Raw genomic sequence first — 26,597 nt, forward strand, 5'->3', positions numbered from 1 at the left:
ACCAAGACCAGGTGAACAATCTAAATAGATCTGTCAGTCATGAAGAATTAGAAGCTGTTATCAAAAATCTCCCTACCAAAAAAAGTCCATGACCAGATAGTTTCAATGCAGAATTCTACCAGAACTTCCAGGAAGAGCTAATACCTATACTCCTTAACGTATTTCACAATATAGAAACAGAAGAGTCATTGCCAAACTCTTTTTATGAAGCTACAGTGACTCTGATACCAAAACCACACAAAGACACAACCAAGAAAGAGAATTACAGGCCAATCTCACTCTTGAACATTGACACAACAATACTCAATAAAATACTGGCAAACCGAATCCAAGATAACATTAGAAAAATCATCCATTATGATCAAGTGGGTTTCATCCAAGAGATGCAGGGTTGGTTCAACATATGCAAATCTATCAATGTAATCATCATATAAATAAACTGAAAGAAAAAAACCATATATCATTTCATTGGATGCTGAAAAAGCATTTGACAAAATTCAACACCCATTTATGATAAGGGTGTTGGAGAGATTGGGTATACGAGGATCATACCTGAATATAATAAAAGCAATATATAGCAAGCCGACAGCTAACATCAAATTGAACGGAGAAAAACTCAAAGCTATTCCACTGAAATTAGGAACACGACAAGGCTGTCCAATCTCTTCAAACCTCTTCAATATAGTGCTTGAAGTCCTAGCAATATCAATAAGACAACATAAGGGGATCAAGGGGTTACGAATTGGAAAGGAAGAAGTTAAACTCTCGTTATTTGCAGATGATATGATAGTGTACATAAGCAACCCCAAAAACTCTACCAAAGAACTCCTACAGTTGATAAACACCTTTAGTAATGTGGCAGGATACAATATCAACTCCAAAAAAATCGGTTGCCCTCCTATATACAATGGACAAAGAAGCAGAGAGGTAAATCAGAGAAACATTACCTTTCATGATAGCCACAAATACCATAAAATATCTTGGGGTAATTCTAACCAAGGAAGTGAAAGACCTATTTGACAAGAACTTTAAGTCCTTGAAGAAAGAATTTGAGGAGGGTACCAAAAAATGGAAAGACCTCCCCTGCTCTTGGATTGGGAGAATCAACATAGTAAAAATGGCAATTCTGCCAAAAGCAATCTATAGATTCAATGCAATTCCCATTAAAATCCCATCAAACTTCTTCACAGACTTTGAGAGAACAATAATCAACTTTATATGGAAAAACAAAAAACCCAGGATAGCCAAAACAATCTTATACAATAAAGGAACTTCTGGAGGCATTACCAGCCCTGACTTCAAACTCTATTACAGAGCAACAGTGTTGAAAACAGCTTGGTATTGGCATAACAACAGAGAAGTCGACCTCTGTAATCGAATAGAATACCCGGGTATTAACCCACAAACTCATGAACACCTGATTTTTGACAAGGGATCTAAAGGTATACAATGGAAGAAGGATAGCATCTTTAAAAATGGTGCTGGCATAACTGGATGTCAACCTGTAGAAGAATGAAAATAGATCCATATCTATTACCATGCACAAAACTCAGGTCCAAATGGATTAAAGACATCAACATTAATCCAACCACTTTGAACCTGATAGAAGGGAAAGTGGGAAGTAGTGTACAAGATATAGGCACAGGAGACCACTTACTCCTGAACCACTTACTCCAGAACCGCAGGAGTGCAGACAATAAGAGAAACAATGAATAAATGGCACCTACTGAAACTGAGAAGCTTCTGTAAAGCAAAGGACACTGTCAGTAAGACAAAAAGGCTACCTTCCGACTGGGAGAAGATCTTCACAAACCCCTCATCAGACAAAGGTCTGATCTCCAAAATATACAAAGAATTCAAGAAATTAAACACTAAAACTCTAATTAACCCAATTAAAAAATGGAGTACGGATCTGAACAGAGAATTCACAACAGATGAACTTCGAATGGCCAAAAGGCACTTAAGGTCATGCTCAACCTCCTTAGCGATCAGGGAAATGCAAATCAAAACAACTTTGAGATATCATCTTACACCTGTCAGAATAGCCAAACTCAAAAACACCAATGATAGCCTATGCTGGAGAGGATGTGGAATGAGGGGAACACTCATCCATTGTTGGTGGGAATGCAAACTTCTGCAGCCACTGTCGAAATCAGTGTGGCGGTTTCTCAGGAAACTGGGAGTCAACCTCTCTCAGGACCCAGCAATTCCACTCTTGGGAATATACCCTAGAGATTCCCTAGCATACTACAAAAGCATTTGTTCAACTATGTTCATAGCAGCACTACTTGTAATAGCCAGAACCTGGAAACAACCTAGGTGCCCCTCAATAGAAGAATGGTTAAAAAAGGTGTGGAACATATACACATTAGAGTTTTACTCAGCGGTAAAAAACAATGACATCTTTAATTTTGCATGCAAATGGATGGAAATAGAAAACGCTTTACTGAGTGAGGTAAGGCAGACCCAAAAAGAGGAACACGGTATGTATTCACTCATAAGTGGATTCTAACCATAGTTAAAGGTCTTTGAGCCTATTATTCGTGATCCTAGAGAAGCTAAATAAGAAGATGAACCTGATGAAGATTATTTAGCTATCCGCCAGGAGATAGGAAATAGACAAGCGTCCCAGGTAACCTTGGGTGCATGGGGGGGTGGGAGGGTTGTTGGAAGGGGAGAGCATTAGAGAGAAGGGAGTAGGGGAGGAATGGGGAAAGCTCGGTGGACCGGGATGGGGGGGAGGAAGGATGAATATGGGATCAGGGAAGAATATATTTCAACTAAGGGAGTCATTTTAGGGTTTACAGGAAACTTGATTATATATGGGATCCCAGGTCCAAGGAGAGATCCCCAGATTGTTCTCTGGACAGAGGAGAGGGTGCCTGAAACGGCCTTGGCCCATAACCATACTGATGAATATTTTGCATATCACCATAGATCCTTCATCTGGCGATGGATGGAGATAGAGACAGAGACCCACATTGGAACACTGGACTTAACTCCCTAGGTACAAACGAGAAGCAGAAGGAAAGAGAACGTGAGCAAAGAAGGCAAGACCAGAGGGAACCTTCATCCGACGATGGATGGCGATACAGACGGAGACCCACATTGGAGCACAGGACTGAGCCCCCCAAGGTCCAAATGAAGAGCAGAAGGAGGAAGAAAATGAAAAAGTAAATCAGGACTGCGAGGGATGCGATCACCCACTGATAGAAGGGGACTGATCTAATGAGCGTTCACCAAGGCCAGTTGTACTGGGACAGAATGAGGACGTGATCCAACCAGATTCTCTGAATGTGACTGGGATTCTCTGAATGTGGCTGGCCTGGAGTTTTTCTGAAAAGCCATTGACAATGACACTGGGACTTGTTTCCTCTGCATATACTGGATTTTGGGATCCAGTCTGTTTGGATACTCACCTTCCTGGACCTGGAGGGAGGGGAGAGGAACTTGAACTTCCCACAGGGCAGGAAACCCTGACTGATCTTAGGGATGAAGAGGGAGGAGGAGAGGGAGTGGGGGGAGTGAGAGGGTTTTGGGAGGAGGGGCGGAAATGGAAATTTTTATAATTTAATAAAATTACTTTCTCAAAAAAAAAGAATTTTGGATACCTAGGAGCTTAGGATCTTTTTTTTAAAGTAATTTTATTAAATTATAAAAGTTTCCATTTCTGCCCCTCCTCCCAACACCCTCCCACTTCCCCCACTCCCTCTCCTCCTCCTTCTCCAGCCCTAAGAGCAGTCAGGGTTTCCTGCCCTGTGGGAAGTTCAAGTTCCTCCCACCTCCCTCCAGGTCCAGGAAGGTGAGCATCCAAATAGACTTGATCCCAAGAATCCAGTATATGCAGAGGAAACAAGTCCCAGTGTCATTGTCAATGGCTTTTCAGAAAGACCCCGTGCCAGCCACATTCAGAGAATCTGGTTGGATCACGTGCTCATTCAGTCACAGTCCAGCTGGCCTTGGTGAACTCTCATTAGATCAGTCCCCTTGTATCAGTGGGTGAACGCACTCCTCACGGTCCTGCCTTTCTTGTTCATGTTCTCCCTCCTTCTGCTCCTCATTTAGACCTTGGGGGCTCAGTACAGTGCTCCAATGTGGGTCTCTGTCTCAATCTCCATCCATCACCGGGTGAAGGTTCCCTCTGGTCTTGCCTTCTTTGCTCACGTTTTCTTTCCTTCTGCTTCTCGTTTGTACCTAGGGAATTAAGTCCAGTGTTCCAATGTGGGTCTCTGTCTCAATCTCCAGCCATCGCCAGATGAAGGTTCTATGGTGATATGCAAAATATTCATCAGTATGGTTTTGGGCCAAAGCTGGTTCAGGCACCCTCTCCTCTGTTCAGAGAACAATCTGGGGATCTCTCCTTGGACCTGGGATCCCCTTTGTAATCAAGTCTCTTGTAAACCCTAAAATGACTCCCTTAGTTGAGATATATACTTCCCTGATCCCACATCCATCCTTCCTCCCTCCCCCATCCCAATCCCCCGAGTTTTCCCCATTCCTCCCCTATTTCCTTCCCTATAACCCTCTCCCCTTCCAACAACCCCCTACCCCCCCCATGCACCCGAGGTTGCCTGGCACTCTTGTCTACTTCCAATCTCCAGGAGGTATATATGTTGCGTTTTAAGAGCAAATTCTTTTTCATTTTAAAATAAAGTCCAATTGTTATAATGACTAAGAAAATTAAAGCAGCTAAAAAGAATATTAAGTTATTTTATATTATAGTACAAAAGAAAGGAAAAAAGCAAATGAAATTGCATTTTAAAATGAGTGTTCTTATCTGACTGGTAAAATTAAAAAAAGACTCAGCTACTGGCCATGAGAATGGTGGCAGTTATATGAAGTATATTTGCATGAAACCAAAGGAATTGGAAACTACATTCTCAAAAGTATAGCAGTAATTAAATGGAAGCCTTTGTTGAGTTCTTTCTTTTTCTGTACTTAAATAGAAAACAACAGTCAAGTTTGTTTACAGTGTAGGCTTGTTTTCACAGAAGATTGCTGATTGTTTTTAGCAATCTTTTCATTACTTTATTATACATAGCAACTTATTTGATTGTGGCAGGGGACAATCAAAAGAAAGGAATTGAGTAGAGTCCATTTTTTTCTGTCACTGTATGAAGTAAATTGAATTATTAGCTGGATCCCTCATGATTAACAGCTCCTCAAATTGCTAGTTTGTAATCACAGATAGACAGGAGATAAATGTAAAATGCTCTAATCATCATTGTACAGTCAAGGACTAGTAAAACATCCTGCTGGGGACAGCTCCATTGATGACTTCACTCATCACCTTATCCTTGAATCTCTCCCTATGGTAAGCTTTACTGTATTCATTCAAAGTGGAAAGCCGGAGTATAACATTCAAGAAAATAGAAATTAACAAAAACTAGGTAGAATAATTTTGATGTTGGAGAAATTTGAAAACAAAAGATTCCAATATCCCTAATTATATTTATGCCATATATTCACATAGGCAATTTAGCCAAAGTACGTTAACTGATTGCTTACATTTTCAAAATTAATCTGTTGTTCTTTCTTCCTTTAACCCAAATTCTGCATGAAGTAATAAACAAAATATCTTGGGAGGTACATTAACATTTTGCTAATAGATACATTAAGGAAAATATTTCTTTATAACAGCTTAATTATATCTACAGAGAAAAATATATATGGTAGATAAATTTATATGATCCTTCCTCTAGACTATCTATCACCTTACATACACATATGAATTCCTTTGCTCAGTGAAATGGGAATCATTCTTTTTGATGTTAGCATATAATAATTATGTATGATCAGCACAGTGCTGTGCAATTACATCCTTTAAGACAGAGAATTGATTGCATTCTTCAAAGAAGATAATTGTGGAAAGAAAAAGAACAAAACCCTAAACAAACAAATAAACCACCTGACAAAAAGAAATACTCAAAAATTCTGCAGCAAATTTGGTCCAGCATTTTGTCCCTTTTGAATGTTATATTGAATGACAAATGAAGAGAGTATATTTTTCAATAATAATGATAGTAGCAGTTGTATAATGTATTACTTCCTGATTAATAAGGTTTATTATTACCTTATTGGAGCTAGATGTAAATTCAAATAGGTTAGCTTGTGGCAGTAAGCTCTATTTTTCTAAGAAATTGTCTTTGGTAGAGGCAAGCAGAGTTCCCTGTCATAGACTGTTCAGAGACATGTAAACAAGTGATCCTGTATGCTCCTTGTGGTGGTTTGTGCCCTCAAAGGAAGTGGCACTAGTGGGAGATGTGGTTTTGTTGGAGTGGGTGTGGTCTTGTTGGAGGAAGTTTGTCATGGTTGGGGGCAGGCGTTGAGGTCTCTGGTGGTCAAGCTATGCTCAGTGTGGCACAAAATTTACTTCCTTTTGCCTGCAGATCAAGCTGTAGAAATCTCAGCTCCTTCTCCAGCACTATGTCTACCTGCATGTCAACACATCCAGCCATGATGATATTGGAGTAAACCTCTGAACTTATAATTCATGCCAAATAAATGTTTTCTTTCTAAGAGTTGCTGCAGTCATGGTGTCTCTTCACAGCAATAGAAAGTCTAACTAAGTAAGACACTCCCCTAGTGAAAAGAGAGTTATGAGACCTGGGAGATGACTCATCAAAGGTGCTTGTTTCCAAGCCTGGCAACATGAGTTAGATCCCTGGTATCTACATAGTAGAAGGAAAGAAACGGCTCCTGTAAGCTACCTATGACCTCAAGAAGTACACACACAATTAATACACAAATGCATACATAATATGTAAACAAATTAATGTAATTTTAAGTTTTTGACTAAACCAAAGGGAGCTAAAAGCTTTTGTTTGGGACATTCATGGAAAATAAAAGAAATATGTCTAGAGCCAGAGTTCACATTTAACTGATAGAAAGTAGATAGAAAATGGGAAAAATCAGACTACAAGCAATTTATTGCAAAGAAAGCAAAACATCTGACTGTGTAGGTCAGATTCAAAGCATGCTCACATTACCTTTCTTTGTCATAATTTCAATTAGTGTTATTTAAATACTTTTCTGTATGAACAATAGTCACTTTTTCTAATCCTAGATTAAAGATATAACCTTTGGTACTCTGACTGGGACAACATTGCATTTATGAATTTTCATGAGAAGAAAGAATTTATATATAAATAATACATGCATAAAATGTTGACTATTACTGTACGGAAACATAAATAGCATATCTGTGTGTTCTTACATTCTTTCTAGTGTTTGAAAGCTTTCTTTTTTTCATTTGTTCATTACCAAAATGTCTTAACTAGGGTTCCTATTACTGTGATCAAACACCATCACCGAAGTAGCTTGGGGAGGAAATGGTTCATTTCAGGTTAGAACTCTCAGGTCACACTCTTTCACTGAGGCAAGTTGGGGCAGGAACTCAAGGCCAGAACCTGGAGTCAGGAAATGAAGCAGAGGCCATGGAGAAATGAGGCTTACTGGCTTGCTTTCCATGGCTTGCTCCTCATGAATTTCTCAGGCTGCTTTCTGATAGCAGCACGACCACATGCCTGGGCTGGCACCAACCGCAGTGATCTGGGCCCTCACACATCAATCATCAGTGAAGAAAATACACACACAGGCTTGCCCACTGGCAAATCTGGCGAGGGCATTTTTTCAGTCAAGGTTCCCTCTTCATAAATGACTCTAGTTTGTGTCAAGGTGACATAAAACTATACAGAACACACATTTGTGGTGATTAACAAACATTAAAATTCACTTTGCTTCTGCTTTTCAGGTGACAGCAAAGAAAGCCATCAAGACAGGCATTTGCTATTACAGTGAATGTACTTGCCAACTTTTGTTTGGTTTTCATTGAAAGTTTTCTTCTACAATATAGAAAGGCTGAATAGGGAAAGAAAATTCAGTGGCTAAGAGCACTGTCTTCTTTTACAAATAATCAAATTTCAGTTCCCAGCACTCAAATGGCAGAGCACAGTGATCTGTAACTTTAATTCTGAGGGATCTGGCATTCTTTTCTGGGCTCCTTAAGAGACTGAGTGCACACAAACAATAAACAGACATTCACAAAGTGGGGCACAATCATGTATGCAGGCCAAACACCCATATGCATGAAATAAAAAATAAATTTAAAAAACAGTACTTAAATATACAAATTAAATGGTTCGATAAAAAAATTATGTTATATGTATTTTGTATAATTGAAGATGAAACTCTAAAAATTTATAAGTATTAAAAAGGGGGAAGTTCCCTTTTCTGGTGAATAAGCTAGATGATCTGCGGAGTTTTCTTAATATACATTTTACATTTATTCCTAGTCATTTACCATAGTGGTGCCATTGGAAGTGGAGTAATACAATACATATATTAATACAGATTACACTCCCTTATTGAACTCTTGCTTTCTGACAGTTTTTTCAGTTCAGTCTCTTGTATTTTCCACTAACACAATTCTACCATCTGCAATAAATAATAATTCCCTTTCCTCCTTCAAAATTTGTATGTGGATATTCTTCATCTTATCAAATAGTATTTTTTATTGCATAAAATATTAAATAATAGTGCAGCTAAGTTTTAGAGAAATGATTGCTGTGTATCCCTATGATATTGAATTTGATGCTGAAGTAAATATAGTTAATCATGTTAAAGAACTATTGATTTATTTTTATTGAGTTGTTGAAATAGAGACTTGTCATCGAATTTTGTCAAATGCCTTTTCAGCAACTATGGAGATGAGCATATAATTTTCTTCTTTGATCAATTAGTATCATTGATTATTTAAATAGATCTCAAAACCATGGAGCAGACTTGGTTCTTACAAAAAACCTTACTGGTTTGCATGTATATTTCATAAAATATACTGGGGAATGATTTTCACTAATATTTTGTTCAGTCAGTAGCTTTCTGTTTGCTTGCTTTGAAATAGTCTCAATGGTCTCAAAATCCTCAGAATCACTGTGGAGCCCAGTCTGTCCTCAAAACTTCGATCTTAGTTCCTCAGCCTCCAAAGTGCTAAGATTATAGGTTTAAACCATCGCACCTGGTACTCCACTGAGACTATGAGATTTTGTTATTGTGTATTTCACCCAAGATATTACTCATACGCTATAAAATCTAACTTTTAAAATATAGCATTTAGTAATATTTTAATTAAAAGCACAGGACATACAAACACAGCTAATAATTCTAGAATATTTCTTGTCATGCCAATCTACTATCTATAGATTTTGACACCCCATATGTTCCTTTTTCTTCATGTAAATTTGCCTGCCCTGGATAACTCATATACAAAGATTCATAATATATGGGGCCTTTGTGTTTGACTTGCTTTTTAAAGCAAGGTTTTGGGGTTTATCCGTGTTTCAGCATGTGTCATTATTTCATTCATTGTTGCATAATGTCCCACTATGTGGATTTATCACACTAATTAATGCATGTATCCATTGTTAGACATTTGCCTTGTTTACACAGTGGGGCAGAATGAACAATGCTGCTATACCTTTTACATAGAAATTTTTGTAAGGACACAGTTTTTTATTTACTTGAATATTCACATAGAAGTACAATTCTTGCATTATTTGTTATTTATATGGCTTTATTACCATTTTTGCAGAATTTTCAAATTATTTTCCAAAATGTTCATATGATTTTAAAGGTATAATAGTTATGTTTAATAATTTCAATTTCTCCATATACTAGATAGCATTTGTAATTGCCTTATCTTTTGAAATTTAGCCATCCAAGTGTGTTCACAAAATATGAATTTGATAACTCTTGGTTCTAAATGTGTTTTCATGTGTTTATTCCTTTCTGGTGTTCTTGAAGAAATAATTAAATTTATTTGCTATTTTTAATGAAAAGGCTCCTTTCCCTTTTCTGGTCTAATATTAGAATCTTTACTTGTTCTAGATAGAGGTGTAGAATTTTGCCAGTGCTCTCTCTCATTCTATGCTTTGTGCTTTCACTTTTATTTTCAATTTAATAGAATACATTTTAACTATCTCTCTCTTCTTCTCTTTTATAGTGCAATATATTTCTAATTCAAGGCCAGAAAGTCTGCTGTATTTTCTCTCAGAATTTTATAGTTTATCTCCTCCATTTAGGGCTTAGATCTATTTTGCATTTTGTGTGTAATACCAGGTGGGAATCTAATTTCACTTCTTTGAAAGGAGTGATCCTATTGTTTATTGTTCATTGAAAAGATCATTCCTCCCACTGAACTACTTATGAAATCTTTCTAAAAATTGGTGAATATAATATAGACTTGTATTTGAATTTTCAATTTAATTTAACTGTATTTTACTTCCTGTCTATACATATGTCCAAATCACCACAGTGATTATTATAGCAAGAAGAAAGTTACAAAGGATGAATGCTCTAACAGCATTCTTTTGTAAGATTATTGGGATCTTCCTCCATCTTTTTTCCATTCCAACATGAATTTCAGGATTAGCTTGTCAAGATCTGCAAAAACAAAAAAGCCAACTAAGTCAGTAAAGTGCTTGCCACACAAACATGAGAACCCAAGTTCAACTCCCAGAAATCACAGGCACACAGAAAAGTTCAGCATCTGGTTTGAACTCGAGCAGGTGTTACATAGCACGCTGTCACAATTGCTGTAAGTACACACAAACAAGTGCTTTGTCATTTCTGGAAAACACTGTTTCTTTGAAGATACACACCACCTTCCTACTTTTCCCTCTTCCAATCCCCTTGTCTGTGAAGATCCCTGACCTTTTGGAGGAGGGGTGGAATATGTATGTTGTGTATCCCATATAGAGCTGAGCACTCCACAGTGTCTTATTGTCTGTACATTGAACAGTTCATGGTCTCTGTGTGAAGCACCATCTGCCAAAACGAAGCTTCTCTGAGGATGGTTGAGAGATGCTCAAATCTATAGGTCCTCACGAAGTCCTTAGGAGTCATTTTACTCTGAATTTGTTACTAGGATATGTGAGGCTATTGATTGAAGATTTTTATTTTCATCCTATAACAACTTTTAGTGTAACCCCCATATTTCAGTTTGTTGAATTTTATTTTCATTTTCATCTTCTATTATTTCCTGGACCCACTGATCATTTAGGATGAATAGTTTTGTTTCCTTCTCTCTCTCTCTCTCTCTCTCTCTCTCTCTCTCTCTCTCTCTCTCGTGTGTGTGTGTGTGTGTATGATTTATTTTTGGTTTTTTATTTTGCTTTGCTTTGTTTATTTTTTGTTTGGTTGTTTTGGTTTTCAAATGTGCTCCTGTTATTTGTTTCCAGTCATTTACACTTTGGTTAATAACCATGCTTTAGATGATGTAATTTTAAGTTTAGCCATAATTGTTTTATGAGCCAACATGTGCACTTGTGAAATACGTATATGACTGATAATACCGATAATATATGTTTCTTTTCATTATATATACCCAATCCTAGTACCTACTCCTTCCCCTCCTCCCATTCTCTCCACTTATTCTCCCACCCCAGCCCCCATTCACTCCTCAGAGAGGGTAAGGCACATTGCTTTGGGGTTGGTCCAATGCCCTCCCCACTATATCTAGGGTGAGGAAGATATTCATCCAAAGAGAATAGGTTCCCAGAAAGCAAGTACAAACAGTAGAGATAAATCCTGGTGCCAATTCCAGCGGCCCCTCTGTCTGCCTGAGCCATGTAACTGTCAACCACATTCAAAGGGATTAGTTTCATCCTATGCTTGTTCCTTCCTTGTCCGGCTGGTGTTGGTGAGCTCCCATTAGTTCAGGTAAACTGTTTCAATGAGTTTACCCATCATGGTCTTGACCACTTTGCACATAGCTTCCTTCCTCCCATTCTTCAACTGGACTTTGGGAACTCAGTCCAGTGCTCCAATGCCAGTCTGCCTCTGTATTCATTAGTTGATAAATGAAGGTTCTATGGTGATATTTAAGATTTTCATTAGTCTGACTACAGGGCAAGGTCATTTTGGGCACCCTCTCATTTTTTGTTTATGGTCTTTGCTGGGGTCATCCTTGTGAATTTGTGGGAATTTTTCTAGAATCAGGGTTCTTGCTAACCCCATAATGGCTCCCTCAATCAAGATATCTCTTCCCTTGCTCTCATCTCTGTCCTTTCTCTATCTCAACTATCCCATTCCCTCAAGTTCTCCTCGCCACTCCCCTTCTCTTGTCCTCTTTGCCTTCTACCCTCCACCTGTATGTTCCCAATTTTTTCAGATGATCTTGTCTATTTCGACTTTCTAGGTGGATTGATATGTTTCTCGTGAAGTTCACATTGTTACTTAGCTCCTCTAGGATCATGAACTATAGCCTCAATATCCTTTGTTTATAGACAGTGATAACTTACAAGTGAATACATATCATATTCACCTTCTTGGATCTGGGTTACCTCACTCAGGATGGTGTTTTCTAATTCTATCCACTTACATGCAAAATTCAAGATGTCATTGTTTTTTTACATCTGAGTAGTATTGTAATGTGTAATTGTGCCACATTCTCTTTACCCATTCTTTGAGTGAATGACATCTAGGTTATTTCCAGGTTCTGGCTATTACAACTAATGCTGCTTTGAACATAGGTGAACATATATCTTTGTAGTATGATTGAGCATCTTTTCGTTATATATGGATCCTGAGGTAGGTTGATTCCCAATTTTCTGAGAAACCACCATACTCATTTCCAAAGTGGTTGTACAAGATTGCATTTCCACCAGCAGTGGATGAGTGTTCTCCTTACTTCACATCCTCTCAAGCATAAGCTATCACTGGTATTTTTTATCTTAGCCATTCTGAGAGGTGTAATATGGTATTTCAGAGTTGTTTTGATTTTATGGCTGATGGCTAAGGATGTTGAACATTTCTTTTTGTGTCTTTCAGCCATACTTCTGGTGAGAATTTTCTGTTCAGTTCTGTACCCCATTTTTTAATTGGGCTATTAGGAATTTTGATGTCCGATTTCTTGAGTTCTTTATATATTTTGGAGATCAGTCCTTCGTCTAATGTGGGGTTGGTGAAGATCTTTTTTCCATTCAGTAGGCTGCCTTTTTGTCTTATTGACTGTGTCCTTTGCTTTACAGAAGCTTGCCAGTTTCAGGGGGTCCAATTTATTTATTGTTGCTTTCAGTGTCTGTGCTACTGGGGTTATATTTAGGAAGTGGTCTCCCGTGCCCATGCATTGAAGGCTACTTCCCACTTTCTCTTGTATCAGGTTCAGTATAGTAGGATTTATATTGAGGTCCTTAATCATTTGGACCCCAGTTTTGTGCATGAGAATAGATATGGATCTATTTTCATTCTTCTACATATTGCCATCCAATTATTCCAGTACCATTTGTTGAAGATGCTTTCTTTCATTGTATAATTTCTGCTTCTTTGCAGGTGTTCATAGGTGTGTGAATTAATATCTGGGTCTTCGATTATATTCCATTGGTCAACGTTTCTATTTTTATGCCAACACCAAGCTTTTTGCCTTACTGTAGTTCTGTAATAGAGTTTAATGTCAGGGAGGGCGATGCCTCTAGAAATTCCTTAATTGTACAGGATTGTTTGGCTATTCTGGTTTTTTTTCCATATGAAGTTGATTATTGTTCTTTCAAAGTCTGTGAAGAATTGTGTTGGGATTTTGATGGGGATTGCATTGAATCTATAGATTGCTTTTTGTAGTTTCACCATTTTTATTATGTTGATGATCCTCCCTATCCAAGAACATAGGAGATCTTTCCATTTTCTGATATCTTCTTATATGTATTGCTATTAAGCATAATTAGTTTATATTACTGATTACTTATTTTACTTTATGGGTGATTATTTATATTTGTGTTATATCAATCTTCAGTTATTGTTGAACTGTTTCTGTCAAGTTTAAAAATGTTTAGGAGTTTAGCTTTAGCTACATATGCACTTATAATTGTTAGGCCTTCTTAGTGGGTTGATTTAGTTATCATTACAAAATGTCCCCTTATGTCTTTAGTAAGAATTTTTGCATGGTATTAGGCAGTCACTCCAGCACTATTTTGCATCATGTTCTAACAATATACATTTTTTCTATCAATTTATCTTGAATTGCTTGATGTTTATGAATCTAATATATGTCTTTTATAAACATCACATAATTCAGTCACTTAAAAATTACATTCTGCCAATGTTGGTCTTTGAATGGTAAAATGCAATTTATTTCATTTTGAAGTAGCACTAATAAGGCAGTCTTTATATCTGCCATTGGTTTTCTATATGTCATGTCATTTTGATTCCTTATTCTCCCATTACATGTCTTTTTTTTGTAAATTGACATTTTAGTGAACAATTTTAATTCTCTTGTCTTTTATTTGAGTGTTGTGTTACAGTCTTAGTGGTGTTCTGAAATTTCTGTTGGCATCTAAACTTATTGTATTTTTGTGGAGATGCACATGCACAAAACACAGATAAGACATTTCCATCAAGTCTGAACTTCTTCAACTATGAGTTAATCAAATAGCTGTCAAGTTGTAAACCTCTGCCAACTTTAGGGACTCTGGTGCTATTTTATAAGTGCATTCATTTCCTAGCAGCCTCCAAATTCAGGTTTACATTTTGCCTGCAATATCATATTCTCTGCAACACTGTAACATCTCAACTTCATTTTTGTTTTAGATTAATAGTAACTAAATTACAAAAAATTTAAAACTTTATGTGCTCTCATTTCCCTTCTTTTCTCTTAGACTGAGATATGCATAAAAGTCCCTTCCACATACACTTCTACATGAAGTTAGTTCATTGTAGTTAATTATAAAGTCATGAATCATAGTGTATTCTACTTCTGTTACCAATGTAAGAATCTTTATTAGTTTTCTATTTCTTCATGCTGATTGGAAGAATTTAGTGGAGTAAAATCATTTCATTTGCTTTGAGAACTTGCAATTGAAAATTTTATGAGTCAACTTGACTGCAGCATGGGATGACCAGATGAAATAATATTTGTAGGTATATATTTCATATTGTTTCCTGATGAGATTAGCATTTGAATCTGTGGAATGAGTGAAAAAGATTTTTTCCCCAGTGTAGATAAGTACATCCACTGAGACCTAGAGAGGATAAGCGCAAGAGGAAATTTCTTTTCTTTTTCTGTCAGAATGACAGAAGACATACCTTCTCCTGGTCACAACTAAAACTTTAATTATTGCTTCTTTAATTCTCACCAGTACTGGCCTTCCATGATAAATCATAGGCCATTTCCGGTTTTGTAAATGAGTGGACCAATTCTTTGCTTAGACCTTTGTATGTCTGTAAACATTCTTTTGTGGGGAATAGTGAAGAATATTTGTTTCCTCTTATATTTTTTGTAGGTCAGTTCTTCTAGCCATGAATGTATTTTTTCTTTCTTTTTTTTAAGGAATGCCTTAAATTTTAAGATCTGTTTTTGTTTGTTTGTTTGTTTATTTGTTTGAGTTTGTTTTGTTTTAATTAGCTTACAAAGTAAAAGATTTCCTTTTGGATCTTCAAGCATACTTCATGGTGTTTAGTAGAACCCATACTGCTTCACCCATTTTCCTTTCCCCTGCCCTCTAATTTGAATTTGTCTGGAAATATTCTTATTTCTCCATTTATTTTCATTGGTTGTTGTCAATATTCGTTGACAAGTATTTGCTTTCAAGACTTAAAATATATCATGCCATGATTTCAGGTTGGTGACAACAAAATCTATATTATTTTGATATTTCTGCCTCTGTTAGTTGGCATTTTCTCTCATAGCTGTGGTTCCTAACTTCTGGGTCATGACACCTTTGGCAAAACTCTGAATCTAAAAATATTTACATTATGATTTATAACAACAGAAAAATTACAGTTATGAATTAGCAATGAAAATAATTACATGTTTGGGCATTACCACAATGTAAAGAACTGTATTAAAATGTCACAGCATTAGGAAAAGTGAGAACCACTGCTTTGTATGTTTTAGTATTGTCTCTTTGTCACTTATTTGTGACATCATGACTAAAATTTGTCATAGAGAGTTTCTTCTACAGTCATGTATATTTAAGGTTCTATTATCTTTTTGTTTTGGATATCTACTTCTTTCTCTAGGTGTTGAAATTCCTTAGATATAACTACATTGACTAGCCTGTCTAAGCCATTAGTTTTTATTTTGGCTCCTTCTGTCCCATGTATTTATAGATTTGATGTCAAGGGTTTATACTAGACTTGTTGGAAATTTTGGTTATGTTTATCAGTTCATATGTGTCTCTATGTATTATTATCAAACCTTTTCTCCATCTATGAGATTTGTGTTTTTCCCTGCTATTGTCAGATTATGATGTTTTCTATACATTATTCAAGTGACTAACTGATCTGTCCATTTCCAAAATTTCTGTTTGGTTCCTTTTCAATGTAGCTATATCCTTGCTGAATTTTTCCTCAATATTTTAAAATATTTTTCTCAACATTATTGATCTTTTAATCTTCTTAGATAACTTTATTGTCTATGCCTTGAATTGCTTTTTAAGTTTCTTTTCCCAGTCTTCAGTTCTTTGTTTATGTAAATCCTCTATCTTGTTTTTGAACTTTTTGAATAGAACTTCTAAAACTTTTCTCTGGCATTTCAGTTATGTTGTCACCAGTTTTTTTTTATATTAAGAATATTTCATCTATGAGTATTGTCTCATATTGTGTATTTATTTTGTTTTATGTATCTGTTGGACTACACATGCCTTTTTTCTTGTTTTCCCACTTTATATTACTGATTTTATTTATATGTTTTATTTCATGTGGTCCATCTGGTGAATGTACATATATGTTCACATGAAAAGTCTACTACAGTAACAATTATGATGGCTTGACAGACATCTTAGTGTCAGCTGTGGGAGAAGATACTGTGTACTTAACATATATCTACCTACAAGGTCTAGATAGGTGTTCTAGACCTCTGGTTCTAGAAAAGTATATTTAATTAGTGACCTGAAAAAAGGATGAAGTTTGAGACAAGAGGGGATAGAGTAGGAATTAGGGGTGAAAATATATGTGTTAGAAATATTAAAACCAGAGGGAAGGGGAAAGGAGAGATGCCTGAGGGGTAACGAGCTCTCACACAGCAAGGCCCTCAGATGGCAGGGTTATGATCCAAGGGAGAGGGAGAGTGGAGGGCTATGCATGGAACAATCAGGTACTCTGTGCAGATCCTCAGACTACAGATATACAATCCCAGGAAGGATATCTATTGGTCAATCTATGCTGTGAACAGAAACTTGGTGTAGGTCATCATATAACATATAGCTCATCTTTGTTTAATATGAATGTGTATATATATATATATATATATGGTCAAAATATTTAAATTTGGTGATTTTATGGTCTTTTGTAGTTGTTCAATTTCAGTGAACATCCTTTTATAAATCTATTTTAATATATTTATTTTGTATGTATATGTTGTGTGTACACACATATGTATGTGCAAGCACATGTATGCTATAGAATATATTTAGTGGTCAGTAGTGGTCAGAAAACAGCTTATAGGACGCAGTTCTTTCCTTTCACCATATGAGTCTGGAAGATCAAACTTGGGTCATGCAGCCTTGGCAGGTAAAGTTTTCACTAAATAGGGTAGTTTGAATGAGAAGTTCCTATAGGCTGATATATTTTATTATTTAGTTTCTAATTGGATCTTTGCGGTGATTTGAATGAAAATAGACCACCATAGGCTCATAGAGAATGTTGCTATTAGGAGGTATGGCATTGTTGGAGTAGGTGCAGCCTTGTTAGAGGAAATATGTCATTATGGGGGAGGACTTTGAAGTGTCAGATGTTCAAGCCAGGGCCAGAGTCCCTCTCACTTCCTGCTGCCCAAAGATCTGGGTGTAGAACTCTAAGCTACTTCTCCAGCACCATGTCTGCAGGCATGCTGCCATGCTTTTCACCATGACAATAATGGACTAAAATTCTAACCTGTAAGGCAGCAACAACTAAAAGTTTTGTTTTTTTTTTTTTTAAAGAATTGCCAAGCTCGGTTTCTCAGGAAACTGGGAGTCAACCTACCTCAGGACCCAGCAATTCCACTCTTGGGAATATACCCAAGAGAGACCCTATCATACCACAAAAGCATTTGTTCAACAATGCTCATAGCAGCACTATTTGTAATAGCCAGAACCTGGAAACAACCTAGGTGCCCCTCAATAGAAGAATGGATAAAGAAGGTGTGACACATATACACTTTAGAGTTCTACTCAGTGGTAAAAAAACAATGACATCTTGAATTTTGCTTGCAAATGGATGGAAATAGAAAACACTTTACAGAGTGAGGTAACCCAGATGCAAAAAGAGGAATATGGTATGTACTCACTCATAAGTGGATTCTAGCCATAAATAAAGGACATTGAGCCTATAATTCGTGATCCTAGAGAAGCTAAATAAGAAGGTGAACCTAAGGAAAAACATATAGTTATCCTCCTGGATATTGGTAGTTGAGAAAATTGCCAGGCAGGGGTTAGGAGCACAGGGGTGGGGGTGAGGTGGGGATAATGGGAGATGGGGGGAGAGAAGGGAGAAGGGGAAGATGGGGAGAGCTTGAGGGAATGGGATGGTTGAGATGAAGGAGGGGTGGATGTGGGAGCAGGGAAGTATAGATCTTAATTAAGGGAGCCATTTTAGGGTTGGCAAGAGACTTGACTCTAGAGGAGTTCCCAGGTGTCCAAGGAGATGTCCCCAGCTTGTTCCTTGAGCAGCAGAGGAAAGGGTACCTGAACTGGCCTTGTCCTATAGCCACACTGATGAATATCTTGCATATTACCATAGAACCTTCATCTGGTGATGGGTGGAGACAGAGACAGAGACCCACATTGGAGCGCTGGACTGAGCTCCCAAGGTCCTAATGAGGAATAGAAGGAGGGAGAACATGAGCAAGAAAGTCAGGACCGCGAGGGGTGTGTTCACCCACCGAGATGGTGGGACTGATCTAATGGGAGATCACCAAGGCCAGTTGGAATGGGACTGATGGAGCATGTGATCAAACCGGACTCTCTGAATGTGGCTGACGGTGGAGGCTGACTGAGAACCCAGGACAATGGCGCTGGGATTTGATTCTGCTGCATGGATGGGCTTTATTGGAGCCTTGTCTGTTTGGATGCTCACCTTCCTGGACCTGGGGGTAACAGAGAGGACCTTGGACTTCCCATAGGGTAGGGAACCCTCACTGCTCTTTGGCCGGGAGAAGGAGGGGGAGAGGGAGGGGGAGGGAGGAGGGGAGGGGAGGGAAGTGGAAGGAGGTGGAAATTTTTAATAAGAAAAAAAAAGAATTGCCATGCTCATGGTGTTTTTTCGCAGCAATAAAAGCCCAACTAAGACAACCTTAGTGGAATTGTTTTGGCATGGGTTAGGGGATGTAGCCTTGTCAAAGGAGGTGTGTCACTGGAGACTGCATTGAGGTTTCAAAAGTCTACACTATTAGACCACGCATGCCTGTTGGCATGTTCCCTGTCATGAGAATCATGGTCTCACCCTATGAACTGGAAGAGCACAATAAACTCTTTTATGAGCTTCCTTGGTTATGGTGTATCATCACAGCAAAAGAAAAGTAATTAAGACACAAACAAAGCTCTTTGGTATCTTTTCTATATAAATTCTATAGATATTAATTATATTTGAACAGGAATCCTTTTTAGTTAATTTAGTTGTCAGTTAATGATTAGACAGTTATTTTCTTCCATTTATACTTCTGATAAATTTACCAGGATTTTTGAGGGACTCCATTTATATTACTATATATACCTTCAATACATATGTAGTTATTGTCAATGGTTCTTTAACCTTTATTTCCTCCTGTATAGACAAAATGGCACTCAGTTATGAGACCTTGAGGACCCTGTCAAGATGTATTTGTACATACCCACTGATCTGCCATGTCCACAGTAATTAACATTTATTTATAATTAACTGCAGAGAAATATATTTAAATTTCTTAATTCCAATGTTTAAAATATTTAGTTCAATTTATATTCATTAATTCCTGAAGTAAAACTTACTTTAATTACCTTGCTGCTCCACCTCTAACTTTAAGATGGAGTATGGATTTATTTGCTTAGTTATTGACTAAATCATTTAGGGGCTTGAATTTTTCACCATTATTTTAGCTGTTATCCCTCAGTTACTGGCATACAGGCTCTCCTTGTACTTGTTTCAAATAAATATATATCTTAACTTTACTTTTTCCTCTGTGTCTTAAGATTTATAGAGATTTCTTTGTAATATATCTGCAGAAAACATTTCGTGGCTTAAAATGATGCTTTATAATGTCTAGATTTACTATAATGGCAATTCTTTTTGTATTATGTAAAACATTATTGAATACTGTAGGATCTAGTGACACACTACTCATTCTCTGTTTTTATGTTATGACTTTGAAATATACATCATTTATCTAAAATTGTAACATGACGGTCGGCTTGTGGGGGTATCTGTCCCGACCAGTACCCCACAGCTGGCAAGTCCCAGAGAAAATCACACACAGGACTCCATAAGGGTATAAACTGATTGGCCCATTAGGTCAGGCTACTTATTAGTTCTTATGACTTATCTTAACCCATTATTCTGATCTATGTTAACCACATGCCTCTGTACCTTTCTCAGCTGGGCAAGTTACATGCTGCCTCTTCGGTGATCTGCACAGGAGTGGAGGAATGGCTTCCTCTTTCCTGGAATACTCCTGTTCTCATCACCCCGCCTCTACTTCCTATCTGGTTGACCCGCCTATACTTCCTGCCTGGCCAATCAGTGTTTTATTAAAATACATGATTGACAGAACACAGACAATTCTTCCACATAAAATAATAAATTATATTTAAATTTCTTACATATGTATATTCATATATTTCTCTAATTTAATTCTATATGAATTGAAAGTATATAATAATCATTCCACTATTTTGTTTTTTCTACATCTTTTATTTCCCTTAATACTACTTGATATTGAACACTATTACTATGTTACTTTGCCCTAGATTTATAATCTGTTTATGTGTCCTATAAAAGAGTATACTTTTCTTTCATTTTATTTAAATGTTTGCAGCATCAATTCTACAGTGCATTATATGAAGAAGGCAGCCCTTTTTTTCTTGTTAGAATTTGCCAGGTACCTATTTTTATAGGTACTTTCCAGGTACCTATCTTTACTACCCTTGCAAATCATTCTGATTCAACTGTCTTTTTCACAGCACAAATTGGAATTTTATTTTGTGACGTAATCTTAAATTGGTGTTTCTTTCAATTACTGATGTACATCTATGTACCATCCCCAGCAGTAAAAATGTATTTGTGTTCATTTTGTAATAAAATTGAACTGACAATATATTCTTTCTTAGCATTGCTTTCGTATGATCAAGCATGTAGAGATTAACTCTCTCAGCTATTATAGTGGTAACATATTTTGATGATTTCTTTTAATTCCTGTCTACTATAGGTAGAGTAACTAGAGAATTTCATTTACTTTCACATCCTTTGCTATACTCTCTACTCCTACCTCTTGATATTAATTACATGATCATATAATTTTAAAGAAAATGACATGTAAGTTCTGTTCTGTCACAACATTCTACTCTTGCTTCATCTCAATTTTACAGTGAAATTTACTCTGCATTCATTGCCAATCTTTTGCTTTCATTTTCTTTGTCATTTTTTTTGGCTGAAATTGATCCCCATGTAAGTTCCCCAAATATCCTCACAAAAACAATTGCCTTTGAAATCCCTCTAATTAAAAAACATATACCTGTAGTCTTCACTCTTGAAAGACAGTTTGATGATATAGAAATCATTAGCTCCCTTTCCCACCATGAATATCATGTAACTGCTGCTTCAATGTCTTTTGGTATAGAATTTTGAAGTGGGAAAATCTAAAGCTAGGTTAACTCTTTTCATTTTACATATGATCTGATCTTTCTTTTCTTTCTGGTTGCTCAAAGGATCCTTTTCTCCATTTTAACAACATGTAACTTTACTAGGACATTCACCAGTATCAATGATACTGGTTCAATTTTCTTTTGCAGACATACTATCCTTTAAATAAGTCTTTCTGTAAGGATATTTCTTTCATTCTTACTTCTCATTAAAATTTTCTATACATTTAATTATTTTTTCCCAGCCACTTACATTACTTTTCTTCCCTGGGCCCTCTAATTACAAATACATTTACTCTTCTTCATCTGACGTCTAGATGCAACAGTTTCATTCCTGTTTATCTTAAATTATTCATTGTATTATATTCATCATCCTCATTTTCTTTCATTTATTGCTTCAATCTTTTGATCTTTCTCTGGGAAAAAAATTTTACCACAGTCTCATATTTAGTAGACATATGTCTGAAACAAGTGGAGTTTTCTCCACACAAATGATCCGTTCAGGCATACCAAGACAGAATCTGACAACTCAATACAATTTGACAGTTCTTACCCAGAAGTATCACCAAGTCTTATGAGATGAGAGCTTAGTCACACAGTTCTTTGTTTTTCTTTAGATGCCAATTTATGTTAGCAGGTAGACACCTCCTCTTCTAAATGACCAACTATAACACATGAATTTCCAAGATCCTCTTACCTTTTATAAGCTAGCTACTGTGTATTGAGGAACTTTTATTTTACATATACCCGCTTATTATAAAGAATACTACAAAAATTAAAGATGAATGGCCAGGTGGAACAATCTAACATACTTACCTTGAGATATAAAGGAAGATAAAAGTTTCTATCCCTTTTCAATATTCCTTAATCATTTATCACTACGTCTTTAACTAGGCAGAAGTTCACTGTTGTTGCTCTTGTTTGATTGATTAATTTAATAAGGATTCATTATATAGTTATGATTGGTTACATCACTGGCCATTGGTGATAACTCAACTTCAACTCCTTTATTCTCCATGGAGTCTATGGAATAGGAGGAGTAAGACTGAGAATTCCAATCTTGTAATTACATGATCAGTTTCCCTGGCAACCAGATTTGTATTTCAAGGCTCTCCAGAAGGCCTCAAAGAATCACTTCATTCACAGGTTGTATGCAACTATCATCTAGGAAATTCTAAGAGATTTATAAGATCTGTACTGAGTGTTCATATCATTCTGAAAATCCAAAATGATATGATATATTGGTGTAGGAGGTCCTTCTGTCTATGTACTGCTTTCATTGGTTAATAAAGAAACTGCTTTGTTTTGGTGATATGGCATAACTTAGGTAGGCGGGGGAAATTAAATGGAATGCCAAGGGGAACAGGCAGAGTCAGAGAGACACCATGGAGTCACCAGAGACAGACGCTGGGAATTTAACCTGGTAAGCCACTGTCACATGGAGATATACAGATTAAAAGAAATGGGTTAAATTAATATGAGTTAGTCAATAAGAAGTTAGAGCTAATGGGCCAAGCATTATTTTAATGAATACAATTTCTATGTGGTTATTTCGGGGTTAAGCTAGCTGGGTGGCCAGGATAAACAAGGGGGCCCTTCTCCTACAACACATATGTATTAATTATATGATAATCATTCCCTCAAATAGGATTTGTACAAAAAGTAAAATGTTAGCTGAGCATAAGTAATCATCATTCTTTGCTTCTTGACATTGGATGGAATGTGACCAGCTGTCTCTTCAATCTCCTGCCACCAGGAATTCCCCTCCATAGAGGAATTTATCCTTGAACTGTGATCCAAAAGAAACACTTTTTCCCTTAAGTTGACTTTTTGGGGTATTTTATCACCAGAACATATAATATAACTAAGAATATATACCCATGTCAGAAGGTCTACATTCTGTTATTTCTGTTATTACATCTAATTTTCCATAGTATCTCATTTTTGTGATTGTATCATTTAATTTTCTATATGGATATATGTTTTCTTTGTTTCATACTCTTATTTCCTTAATGATTTATGTTCTTTTTTTATTCTCCATGTTGTTTCATCATTTCTTGATTTGCAATCAAGTTTTATACATGAGTTTCATTTTATTATAGTATATTCTGATAAATATTCATCTATTTATAAATGTGGTTATTTCCCAGTCTTTTGTGATCTTCTTGTATTATTGGTATGCTATTTTTTTCTATGTTATTCATCACTGAATGTACTATGGGGTTTTTGGACAAATTTATTTTAGTTTGGAGTGGGAGCCATTGTAAAGACATAGACATTTTCCCCAAAGAATTTTTACTTCTCTACTACCACAGGGGTGTTTGAATTCTTCTAGGCATGAGCATGTGGGTCTTCACATACATCTGTTATTCACAGAATTCAAGTGAGCCTAATCATTCTATCACATTTATCACAACTTGCTTTCAGGAAAAACAAAAAAAAATTGTACTTCATGATACATATTTATCTTTCAGACAGTTGTTTGGACTTGTATCTGTTCTTTTTAACAATTGTAACCTCTGGACTAATTTGCTACTCTTCGTATTTATTGCCTTTTTTCCTCTATTGTAACTGATTACTCACTGATCCCATGGTCACAAAATACTATTGTTTCACCAAGCAATGGTGGTGCACACCTTTAATTCCAGAACAGGGGGACACATAGGCAGGCAGACCTCTGAGTTTGAGACCCTCCTGGTCTATAGAGATAGTTCCAGGACAACTAGGGCTGTTACATAGAAAACCCCTATCTTGAAAAAATAAAAACAAAAGAAAAAAAACTATTGGTTCTAGCTCATTTGGGGTTGTTGCCGTGATTGTTGTTGTTCTTTGTGTTTGGGGGGGGGATATGCATGTGCCATATCATGCAGTTGAAAGACAGAGGTCTATCTCAGATATCAAACACCATCTCTAAGCTTGTGTTGAGATAAAGTCTCTTGTTGCTTTTCTTTACCTTATTCCAGGCTCATTGACCCAAAAGCTTCTAGGGATTTTCCTGTTTTTGCTTTCCATCTTCATATAGCAGTACTGAAATTACAGATGCTCACACTACTGCAAACAACTTTTTTGTGAATTCAAGGATTTGAACTCAGGTTCTCACACTTGTCAAACCTTTCCAATGATTGAACTCCCTCCAGCTATGAAGGTCACATGCTAATTGTGATTTACTCTGCTTCATCTATTATAATAGAAAGGAAATTTTAGCAGTAAGAAGTGGACAGTAGGAACTTATTCTTTTCTTATTTGATACTGATACAGTAAGTTACATCTAATGACTTACTTCTTGATGAATTATGAGACACAGGGAAGTGACAAAGAACCAGAATAATGAGGGAAAATAGACAATGTGGGGGAAAGTGATGGTGAAGAGTGAGAAATTTGAGAAAACAAAATTAAGATGTTTTATATATTCAAACTGCCAGGTTAGGGCTATTGAAAAAAAAAACAGGCAAGTGATGATAGTTACATACTCATAATAGTAACCAGGATTTTAGGAAGTTTGGAATAAAAAAGTTTAAAGCTAGTATTGGGGAACAATGAGTTACCAATATTCACATTGAGCTCTATGGATTAAGAGAAAAGATCAAAACAATGCTCTGGTGCGGGAGAATTATCTGCATTCTGTCAGTCATGTATTTTAATAAAACGCTGATCGGCCAGGCAGGAAGTATAGGTGGGTCAACCAGACAGGAAGTAGAGGCAGGGTGATGAGAACAGGATTATTCTGTGAAAACAGGAAGCTCCCTCCGCCATTCCTGCACAGACCACCGAAGAGGCAACATGTAAGCTGTTACACTGAGAAAGGTACTGAGCTGTGTGGCTGTGTGGCTAACATAGATAATGATAATGGATTAATATAAGTTACAAGGACTAATAAGTAGCCTGACCTAATGGGCCAATCAGCTTTATAACTTATAGAATTCTCTGTGTGATTGATTTTTATTGGGGCTTGACAGCTGTGGGGTACTGGGTGGGATGGATACCCCAACAAGCTGGCCCCTCATGTTACAATGCTCACCTAAGGTGATATCAAGAAAAGACAGCATATTTTACATGGCTATTATGAGGCTAACTAGGTAAAAGAAACAAACTTTTAGGAAAACTCCAGACATAGAGCAAATTACTAATAATGGAACTGGCTGAATGCTGCATGGCTTGGATCTTGGAACCCTAACTGTGGATGACGTAGGAATGATGAAAGGACAGACACCAAGACACATGTAAAGACAGGCTGTGATTGAGTGGATTGGGTTCGTGGTTGTAAAATCCATAGCACATCAAAAACTCAGCAGCACATTTCCTATAAGAAGTTGGACAGGGAGGTAGGGTTATTTCATACAACTGAACAAGGAGGCAGAGTTACTCCATACATATGAACAAGGAGAATACAGGGTTATTACATACAGATAAATAATAAGGTCAAGTTATTATGTGTAGCTGACGGAGGCAGGTTTAGCTAATTTCTGGAGGAGCAGTCTCTGTAGGAGAGCATCAATCTTTAGGATGTAACATCTTGTGATTGAAGTGTATGGTCAACATTTTCTATATACACTATCAACATTTGATTTGGAACAGAAGAAAGTTTTGCCTTCGATCTGAACCACTCCTAAGGGACTGAAGCACTTGGATCTTTAGCATGGTCCTGCACACATAAATAACACACATTCTTCAAGAATTTCATTGCCCCTCTACAGAATCAGTAGTTTCCAAGTTCTACATAGACAGACCATGAGGACTCACACTGAGTGGTTAGCAAGTGGCTCCTAACCATCTTCAAGTTTAAATGGTCAGTAC

Source organism: Myodes glareolus, chromosome X (genome assembly GCF_982192425.1).
Source record: "Myodes glareolus chromosome X, mMyoGla1.1, whole genome shotgun sequence".
NCBI classification, from domain to species: domain Eukaryota; kingdom Metazoa; phylum Chordata; class Mammalia; order Rodentia; family Cricetidae; genus Myodes; species Myodes glareolus.